This window comes from Nicotiana attenuata, chromosome 11, assembly GCF_001879085.1.
Source record: "Nicotiana attenuata strain UT chromosome 11, NIATTr2, whole genome shotgun sequence".
Classification (NCBI taxonomy): domain Eukaryota; kingdom Viridiplantae; phylum Streptophyta; class Magnoliopsida; order Solanales; family Solanaceae; genus Nicotiana; species Nicotiana attenuata.
The window spans coordinates 5,200,778-5,212,390 of record NC_031999.1 but is presented as its reverse complement, the minus strand read 5'-3'; positions in this window follow the sequence as shown (position 1 = coordinate 5,212,390).

Sequence of the window (11,613 nt, the reverse complement as noted above, 5' to 3'; positions counted from 1 at the left end):
TATGTATGCATAACGGTTAATAAACATGCTGAAATTAGGGACTAGGTGGTTTCATAATTGTCCAAGAGAATGTCTAAATGCAGAAAATCAAACAAAGAAGTGGATGAGTAGATTTTTAGAGGAAGAGAATAGTGGAAAAAATTAAGGAGGAATTTAGTGACTGAAATGAGAGGCAGAATTTTAAAGAACCGAAATTACATTGATAAAATAATAACGGAATTACATAAGGAAAAGGGGTCCTAGGTTTGTAAAATATATGGATCATCCACATAACACTGGTAGCCCATCGTATGCATGGTGTTATCGCGTGATCATCATCTCCATCTCTACCCTTCCCACCCTGTTAAGGTATTAAATGCGGAATGGTATCGTTACTTATTGCATGCTATTACCCGCCCCGATCCTATCAGTCTCGGAGGCATTTAGGACTACTAATCCTAAAGAGAAGGGATGTTGGCCTTTATAGTTTCAAAGGGAAAAATACTAAAGGCGACAAGCAAGAACACATATAACAAGTATGGGAAAGAACATAAACAAATAAGGCTCAAACAGGCCTCCTTAGATCAAAGAAAGAGCATATAGATTAGCATGTCTTGCACGTACTGATTAGGGTCTGATTAAACTTACAAGTTAAAGCATGCTGATTTATCACATATTTTTTAGATTAGGAGTCCGAATTAGCCTTGACTAGATGTAGTTATCAAAATTGATATAGTTAGCCAATTACCTACCAGTTTGCCTAGGTGAAACTCATAGACAGAGTACCTAACAATGCAGGAGTATACTGATTTTAAGAAAAGGGTTACTGATTCTAGAAAGGGATCTGCAGATTTTAGGATTGATTTTAGATTCCAAAAACGAAACCAATTCATTTAGTTTAGTCCTATAGGCATGGTCTCTACGTGTCGTTGGTTTTAACAGTTACAACAGTCCTATAAACATGATCTCTAAATGGATTGATTATTAAACCTAAAGTTGTTTGCCTAATGGTGTGTAAAATGCAGAATTATAAAAGGTCCTATAGGCATGCTTTCTAGACGGATTGATTATTATTAAACCTGAAGTTGTTTGCCTAATGGTGTGTAAAATACAGAATTATAAAAGGTCCTATTGGCATGCTTTCTAGATGCTGAAATGCAGAATTACAAAAGATCCTATAAACATGCTTTCTACCCTTCACATGCATTCATTCCCCATCCCTTTCCACTATCCATCCCAATAGTTATTACAAAGTTATTACAGACCGAATGAATCAAAAAGAAAGTAAAAAAAAGAAAATTACATCAGCGGTTGCAGCTACATCTAATCAGCCTAATTCAGACTCAAGGTCCAACAATGTGAGATAAATCAACTTCCAGGATCAGATTTCCAAAAGACTTTCTCATATTTGGAGTGTGTCAAAGTTTCCAAGAGTCTCATAGGAACTCCGAGCGATGCTTACACCCCAAAACATTCAGAATCAAGAACATAGTGCAGTGTGGAAAGGCCAGCTCTCAGATATCCATGTTCAGAGGGAACTCAGGGTCCCAAAGCAAGGCTCATAAGAGAGGGGCAGGACTTAAGATTCTAGGAATAGGTGTACGTGCATAAGGGGAAAGGGGATCAGGGAGAAATAGGGTAGACTGGTGGTCATGCCCAGCAATTGGGATGCTGGCACACTCCTGACCAGCCTACCAGTCAAATATTAAGAGTTTGGATCCATTGTGGATCAAGCCAAGGCCTGGACAGTAATTAGGGTACTGTCAGGCCAAGAGCTTAACTCAGCACATTAAAAAAAGAAGTAGGGGTAAAGGATTCATAACGGAAATAGAAGCAAAGAAACAAGATATGAAGCACAAATTACAGCATATAAGCAATAAAGTAAACAAGAAGCCTGAAGCTGTAAAATAAACACATAGGAGGTGAAGCAGAATACTTAAACAAAGAACATACCCGTCTCAAAGAAAATAATTAAACAAAAGTAGCCATGAAAAAAAAGCCGGATTGCAAACAGCAGTTCCAAAAGATCTCAAGTAAAGCAGGATTAGAAAGCAGTATTGCTCGAAAAGTGTGTTGAGTGTGTGAGTGATGTATTTTCAGTATTTCTGATTACCAGAGAATTTTCTCGTGTCTATGAAAGAGGGAGGACCGGGTCCTTATATAGTGTTTGAAAACAAGTGAGGTAGGCAAAGGGTGCACAAACATAGAAACTAATCAATCAGCATCAATTAAGACAACTAGACTCCTTTAATTAGGGGGTCTAGGTCAAACGACTAAGGAAAAAAAATCTTAAGGTAAGAAAACCATGTAGTGCACAAATAGGGTCAAGTACATAGTTGGTAATTAAGGAAAGATGGAATAGTAGTGTTAAAAATAAGGTATCAGTTTGTAAATTAGTAAAAGGATCCCGGATCACAAAGAACTTCAGGTAATTAAGGAAAGAATAATTCAAACGTTGGTACAGAATCACAGAAGAGATACAAAAGACCAAGTATTTAAGGAAGACATCACAAGCCTGGGATTTTTACACAAAAGAATCAAAATAAATAGCCAGTAGAGTAAAAGAGGGGTTCAATCGAAAGAAATCAGTGCTGAATCACTAGCATGATTAAAGGTATTTCAAAATCAATCCTGGGTGAAATCTTTTTGAAAGGGAAGTTTTTTTTCCTCATATATAAAGCATACAGTTCAAACAAAAGAAAAGCTTAACAATGAATTTTTTTTTTAGNAATGCTAACACCCCAAATATCATTGTAGAAATATAGTGCAGTGTGGAAAGGCCAGCCCTCAAATGTCCAAGTTCAGAGGGAACTCAAGGTTCCCAAGGCAAGGCTTATAGGAGGGGGGCAGAACTTAGAGTCTAAGAGTAAGTGTAAGTGCAACAGAGGAGGAATTAGGGAAGTCCATGGCAGGCTAGTGGTCATGCCTAGCAATTAGGATGCTGGCACACCCCTGACCAGCCTGTCAGCCAAATCTTAGGAGTTAGGATCTATTGAAGATCAAGTTCAGACCTGAGCAGTAATTTGGGTACTGCCAGGCCAAAACCATAACTCAGATACATAGAGGGGGATAGGGGTAGGGATTTATACTAGAAACAGTTGTAAAGAAAGAAACACACATAGCTAATCACTGAACATGAACGGCAAAGTAAATAATAATGCTGAAACTATAAACACATAGGGGTAATGGGGTAGGGAGCAATTGTTCATAAGGAAGAGAAACAGGCAATAGCATATAGGCATTCTAAATCAGATGTTACACCTTACAAAGGGTAGAAAGTAGACATGCATACAAGACTGAAATAAACACATTGGGGTGATACTGGAATAAATTTAGGACATACCAGTTTCAAAGAAGCAAGTAAAGAGAAGCAGTAGTCTTGTAAAAGCCAAAGTGCAGACAAGAAGCAAGAATGCTCTAAGTATAAGTTCAGAAGAGAACCGTGATTGTGATTTTTTAAGAGTGTCCCTTTCTCCTTAAGGAGTCATGTATTTATAGTGTAGAAAACAGGCAGAAACAAGGCAAGAAATAATTTTGAAAGCTGATTGCTAATCAATTACACGAAAATCTCCCTTAATTAAGGGGTTCAGATTCAAACGGGCATAACTAATTAAGGAAATAAATTAATAAAACTCTTTTCAAAGCAGTACAAGAGGGGTAAATACCTAATAGTTATTTAAGGGCAGGGTTTTGAAAGTACACGGTTGTATAATTAAGGAAAGAGAGTCAATTAACAGCCACGAAATCAGAAATCCAAATACTTGGTGCGAGTGAACTCAGTCAGAAAAAGGGGGAAGAAAGGTTTTACTTAAGGAAAATCAGTAACAATCAATCAAACCCTAAAAATAAGATTCTAATCAATCATAAGTTGGAAAACCTTTTCAGAAGAAAGAATTCATCACCCATATAAAAACATACAACCATGCTTAAACACGAAGAACTATCATTCTAATCAGTAGAAGAGTCTAGCATACAAAAAATTCAGAGTCGTAAACAAAGGAGTTCAAACTCAGCTCATAGACTTAAAATGAGTCTAAAAGAGTTAACGGTTCCAAAATAGAACCCCAGTTCAAACATTTGCTCAAGCCTTGGTAAAACCCCCAAATTCTAGGGTTTTCAACTCGAATTAGAGATAAGGAGGCAACGGGCTCAGAGATTTCTTTCAGAAACTCATGAGAAAGCAAACAGATACAATAGCAAATTCGCAACAACAAAGTGAAGAAACTGATTTGAAGCATAGTGAGAGTAGAAGGAACATGTTCAATAAAAACCTGAGACTTAAACAAATTCAGGAGAGAAAAGAGATAGTATAACACTTAAGAAAAACAGTAGAGGAAACATGTTTAAAGGGAACTCAAACAAGGTCCGGTAGAAGGCAAACAAAGAACTAAGAAACTTAGTAGAAAATACAGTAGAGGAACACAAGGATATCAGAAAACATAGCCAAAGAACACATAGGGAAACATAGCAAGATAAACATGTGAGAGCATGGTATAGAAACACAATAGGAAGATGAAACATAGAAAGCATAGAAGAACACGTATAGTAGTAAGAAAGCATAAGAAAGCAGTAGAAACACATGCGTGGTAAAAGGACATAAACACATAAGCACAGTGAGGACAAATACACATAGAAAAGAAAAGTCGGAGAAACACTTTGAACTTTCAGAAACCTTAAATCGGAAAGAAGTAAGTTTTGAAAGAAAAAATTTGGGAAAATGTTTAAAAACTCAAGTATAGCACAGATATAGAACAGATCTAAGAAAACAATCAGAGAAAACCTCGAATAGCTAGGGTTTCAGAGGAACCCTAAAACGAGAAAGGCTTGGAAAAGGTCCGATCTTGGTCGGAAGGTCAGAGATCGGCTCATAGGACCAGGATACGCCGGAGCAAGGCCTGCGATGGCAGTGAAAACTTGAGCTGGATGAAGGCCTTTGAGGTCTAGCCTTGATTCTTCAAATATCGAGCACACAGGAGTAATGGGGAGTGAGTATAAGGTTACCATGGCCGGAGGAGCCATGATTTCCGGTGGGTCTTGAGGTCGGAGATGGTGAGAGAGGCTAGGGTTTCGAGAGAGTTAGAGAGAGGAAAGGAATTCAGGGGCGGCTGATAGGGTGAAATGAATTAGGGTTAGGGGTTTGGGTGAATTAAAATGGTAAGGGGAAATCGTGGTCGTTGATCAGATTGATCAACGGCCTGGATTAAAAGGGATTTGGGTCAGGTGGTTCTAAATGGGTTAAGAGTTGGGTTAAATGGAATTGGGCTGGTCCGAAATTGGTTTGAAATTGGGTCAATTAGGGGGGGGGGTTAATTTGGCTATAATTGAAATGCAAATGAGGCCATATTTTAAATAGCCAGTTTTTCCCTTTTAATGTATAAAAATAGTAAAAAAATGATTTTGAAAATAAATTAAAAGTACTGGATCAGTTAATTAATACAACTATTAATTTAAAAATATTGGAACCAGTTTCATAATTATAAAATGCTGTTAATTCTGAAAACAGGCTAAAATTGCAATTGTATGCAATTTGGCTTTTAAAATACCAAATAAATTTGTAAAAATGTATAAAAAAAATACCCTAGCTACATTTTGGTATAAATATGAGAATAAAATAAGTTATTCACCAAAAAAAATAATTTACGGAATAATTATTGGTTTTTGTACTGCTAAAATGGGCAATAAATTGATTTAAAAAATCCTCTAAAAATTAGGAAAAATACTAAATCACTTGGGCATACTTGTATATGCATACATATGCTATTTCGAAAGTATTTTGCATATAAAAAATATACGGGAAAAATTGGGTATCAGCAGCTGCCCCTCTTTACCCGGGAAGGATGAAAGAGTTGTCGGGTAAAGATATGTTGGCCAATTTTGACCGAACGAAATGGTTTTGAAGAGATTGACCGTGCTCTGGTTCCTGAGCTTCCTACATATCCCTGGTCTTACAGGAATCAGGTCATATGTAGTTCGGGATCCATTGGCGGACTATTGCCGATGGAGATCTTTCAAGAACGGACGCGATATTTAGGTTGGGATGGATGGTTAAGATTAAATAGGGCTGCGGGAGCTGGAGCGGGATCGCTCCTGCTGAGACGGTCGTTGCTAGCTGGTTTACCTATAGATAAGCAATACACGCATATATTGGCATAAATTTAAACATGATGAAAGTTCCCGTTGGACCATGAATGTTGTCTTCAGACGGGTAGGATGACGTCCTCAGACCATGACGTCCTGGGCCATGAAGCGTATAATAGAGGATTCGCAGGCTATGAAATGATGTTCTCGGGCTATGAGAATGGTGCCTCCGAAACATGATGCCTTTGAATAATGATATGCAAAAGATAAAGAAGGGGTCCTCAGGCCATGGCATGGCGTTCTTGGGCTATGAAAATGGTGTCTCTGAACAATGACGCCTTTGGATAATTTGGCGATCTTTCAGCCCATGAAATGCAGGATTTGGTGATCTTTCAGCCGATGCAAGACTTAAATGAAGTGGCGATATTTCAGCCGGTACAGGATTTAAATAAAGGTTGGCGATCTTTCAGCCATGCAAGATTTATATAAAGGTTTGCGATCTTTTAGCCATGCAAGATTTAAATAAAGGTTGGCGATCTTTCAGCCATGCAAGATTTAAATAAAGGTTGGCGATCTTTCAGCCATGCAAGATATAAATAAAGGTTGGCAATCTTTCAGCCATGCAAGATTTAAATAAAGTTGGCGATCTTTCAGCCATGCAAGATTTAAATAAAGGTTGGCGATCTTTCAGCCGATGCAGGATTTAAATAAAAGTGGCGATATTTCAGCCATGCAGGATTTAAATAAAGGTGGCGATATTTCAGCCATGCGGATGGAGGTAGAGCTTAACCTCGGAAGGCAGAATGGTAGCCTTATGCAATGCAGAAGAACGCAGAGGGAGACAATGCTTAGTCTCGGAAGGCAGAATAGTAGCCTTATGCAATGCAAAAAATGCAGATGGAGACAGAGCTTAGTCTCGGAAGGCAAAAAGGTAGCCTTATGCAATGCAGAGGTAAAAGGTGAATAGTAACGAAAGCTCTTAGCTGATAGATGATAGATGATGGCTGATTGCATCGTTGTGGCTGCTGGGGATGTCATGTGCGGATAGCGCTTGTAAGTAAGTGATGATTCTGAGAGTTATATTCCTGCAAAAGTATGAGTATGTAATCGTATCTGATGATTTTATGTCTTGGGGTGCCTGGATTCAAAGAAAAATCGTGAGTTTTGTCAAGGGGGAAGGTTAGTTCGTCCCCTCGTGGACTTCGCTTGTCCTATTCGGCTCTTGCTTTCATTGGGGGTAGCATTGCTAAACAAAGCAATTCTGATAGTAGCTATGCATGATTTAGTAAAGAATATGATGTAACTACACAATTTTAAAATGATTTTCTTTTAGATGAACTGACGACTGCGACGCGGTTCAAGACATTGCAACCTCCCTTTCCGGAATTTTGAGGGTCCTCCTCAAAATTCTGCCCCAATTTACTGGTTTGGTGCTTCCGACAGCGGCGCGCGATGACCGGCTGAAAATCAACTTCGGAATTTTGAGGGTCCTCCTCAAAATTCTGCCCCAGTTTCCAATATCGGGGAAAATGAAGATTTTATTGAATTGTGACCGAACCCATAAGGCTGCCTATGTATCCCCTCTTAAACGGGAATCAGGTCAGACGTAGTTCAAATTACATCATAAAGAAAATCATAAGTGCTACACATAGTATCGCTTGACTGCATCGAAATTGATCGGCTTTGGCCAAACTTCCCCGTCCATTTCTACGAGTATGAGGGCTCCTCCTGTTAGAACCCGGTGAACCATGTATGGACCCTGCCAGTTGGGAGAGAATTTTCCTTTGGCTTCATCCTGGTGCGAAAAGATTTTCTTCAATACCAGCTGTCCTGGTGTAAATTGTCTCGGCTTGACTCTTTTGTTGAAGGCTCTAGACATTCTGTTCTGATACAATTGACCATGGCAAACTGCCTTCATTCTCTTTCCATCTATAAAGGCTAACTGCTCGTAGCGACTCTTTACCCATTCTACGTCATCAAGTTCTGCTTCTTGTATAATTCTTAAGGAGGGAATCTCTACTTCGGCGGGAATGACTGCCTCTGTACCATAAACCAACATGTAGGGAGTTGCCCCGGAATACAACCGAATGCTCCATCCAATACTGCAAGGTAGAGCAACAGCGGTCTGCCCGGTTCGGGCGGAACTAGAACTGGCGGCATTGATAGGTATTCCTTGATTCTGTCAAAGGCTTTCTGACAATCATCGGTCCATTTAGTAGTGGCATCTTTCTTCAACATCTTAAAGATGGTCTCACAAATGACAGTGGATTGAGCTATGAACCGGCTGATGTAGTTGAGTCTCCCCAATAAACTCATGACCTCTTTCTTATTCTTTGGCGGTGGCAATTCTTGAATGGACTTAACCTTTGATGGATCCAGCTCTATTCCTTGGCGATATGATGAACCCAAGCAACTTTCCAGCAGGAACCCCGAATGCGCACTTGGCGGGATTCAGTTTCAGATTGTACCTCCTCAGCTTGTTGAAAAATTTCCTCAAATCTTCCATGTGATCAGTGGCCTTCTTGGACTTGATGATAACATCATCTACGTACACCTCGATCTCCTTGTGTATCATGTCATGAAAAATAATAGTCATGGCCCTCATGTAGGTGGCCCCGACATTCTTTAACCCGAACGGCATCATCTTGTAACAATACATCCCCCATGGTGTGATAAAAGCCGTTTTCTCAGCGCCTTCCTCATCCATCCATATTTGATGATACCCAGCAAAATAATTGACAAATGACTGCAGCTCGTGCTTGGTGCAGTTGGCTAACCATGTTGGATACTCTACTATCCTGAGGACCTTGGCTTTGACCTGCTTGGTGACTTCTTCCTTGATTTTCAAACTCATGTCAGGCTTGAACTTCCTGAGCTTCTGTTTTACTGGCGGACATGCTGGATCCGTTGGCAGTTTGTGGGCTACAATAGATGTGCTGAGACCAGTCATATCATCATTCGACCAGGCGAATATGTCCTCATATTCCCTTAGAAACTCTGTGTATTTTTTCCTTTTCTGATGGTGACAGATGAACACTGATGCGCGTTTCCTTGACATTCTCTGTATCCCCCAAGTTGATAACCTTAGTTTCGTCCAAGTTAGACTTAGGCCTATTCTCAAAGTTCTCAACTTCTTTAACAACCTCTTCTGGTATATCATCCTCTTTTGAGTCTATATCCGTTTGTTGTGTTGTCTCGTTGGAAGTCACAATCTTCGATTCATCAAGATAAGTAATAGTAATGCTGTGTAAATAAAGTAAACGATAGAAAAATAATAAGCACTTTGATATAAGAAGCTGAAATGTTTTGATAAACTTCATAATTGTTTTGAACATTGGAGCTCTTATTTTCGAAAATAAAATGCGAAAAGAAAATCAACTAGCGAAAAATAAAGATGATGCATGGTGCTTTGTTCAGCCTTGCTACCCCGAAGCTCTCCGGGCCGTGGTGGTTCTGATGGACCAATTATTGAGGCGCGCTCCTCGGCTCACAGCTTGTATGGAAGGGCCTTCCTCTCCTTCCTCCTCAAAAATGACACAACAGTCCATATGTCGTCTTCCAAAAACAGATTCCTCATTGCTGCCAGTGCTTATGACATCTGCTGGCCGAAAAGTCTGCTCCAGGCGAGGTATCGGATGCTCCAGTGGGTAGTGGGGACTACGCCACGGTGGCGACCAGTGGTTGAACTCCTCCCAAGTGTATTCATACCCCAAACCGAAAGTGGTACCATGTTTCTTCAGCTTGATGGGTTTGGCGATTCCCTGGAGGTTCTTGCTGAGCCCCTTGCCAGGTTCATATCCGCTCGAATTCAGTATACTTTCGATCTTGTCATCCCACCACTTATCCTTTTCTACGGCGTTGACTCGCTCAATGTCATGGTAGGTTTCTCCGCCTATCTTCTTTCTTTCTCCGATCGCTAGGATGGTCTGGCGACTGTATATGGGATTACTACCGTCGCCATGAATAATCACCTCTTGGTGATTCCACTCGAACTTCACTGCCTGGTGCAGGGTTGATGCTATAGCTCCAGCGGCGTGAATCCAGGGTCGTCCAAACAACAGATTGTAGGACGCTGGGATGTCTATCACTTGAAAGTCGACATCGAACCAAGTTGGTCCCATGTGCAGACACAAACTGATTTCCCCAATGGTGGACCTTTGGAAGCCGTCGAAAGCTTTGACGTTGATGGCTCCATCTTTGATCTCATGCGGGCCTTTCCCTAATGTTCGGAGAGTCACCAAGGGACAAATGTTGAGGCTGGACCCTCCGTCAATCAAAATCCTGGTGATGAAATAATCCTCGCATTGCACAGTGATGTGCAGCGCCTTGTTATGGCTCAACCCTTCAGGTGGCAGCTCATCTTCTTGGAAAGTAATTTTGTGACTTTCCAATACTTGCCCCACCATGTTCGCCATTTCTCCTCCGGTTATATCGCTGGGTACATATGCCTCGCTCAGTATCTTCATCAAGGCGTTCTTATGTGTATCGGAGCTTTGTAGCAAAGCTAGGATGGAGATCTGTGCTGGCGTCTTGTTCAACTGATCGATGACTGAGTACTCCTTTGCTTGTATCTTCCTCCAGAGGTCATCAGGAGGAGTTTCGGTGGATCGTCTAGAGGCCTGCTTACTTGATTCAACCAAATGTTCCGGAGTATAAACCCTGCCAGTTCGGGTCATACCTTGTGCTGCAATTGCTTCTCCAGATTTGGTTTTCCCTTTCCTCCTCGCCTCGGCGGTGTAATCCCAAGGAATGGCCTTCGTATGGAATGGTGCTATGGCTGACATTGCCACCGAGATGGGTACCATCGCTTTGGGAGGTAACACAGCAACTTCAAATGGTACATGTACTTTTGGGGACCCAAACTCAACCTCAATCGATTCTGGCGTCTTTGTAGAAGACGGTGTTTCAAACTTGAGTGGTAAGGACATGTTTACTTTAGCATCCCCATAGGGCTGGATCTGGACTACAATCGGATTAAGAGTGACTGTTGGTTTCTTGGGATCGTCACCCTCCGCAATCAATCCAATTGACCCTTTGGGGTCCCAATCATCTTCTATTTCTATCATATGAACGCCTCCCCATTTATGGTCATGCAGAGGGTTGTTGCGGACGTTCGGAGCAGGCTCCTTTGCTACAGTAGTTTTGTTGTCAATCAAGGCCCGAATCTTGTCCTTTAGGGAGCGGCACTCATCAATGGTATGACCCTTCATGCCGGAATGGTATGCACAGGTTTTGTTCGGGTTGACCCATTGGGAAGGATTTTCTGGAGTTATGGCGGGGATAGGGGTGACGTAACCAGCGGCTTTAAGTCTTTTAACATCTTCCTCCTCTGACAATGTAGTTTTCTAATAATTTTAGAGTGAAACTCGAAAGTGAACGTAAAAATTTCCATTTTTTAATCCAATACTATTTTTGATTACATGAACGGGAGGGAGAAATTCATTAATTTACTCAACTGAAAAATGTTAAATATCAATTAAGATGTAACAAGGCTATGGAAATATAATTTATTTGATACATCTTGCAACATAAACAAGTACATACACTTATTTACTA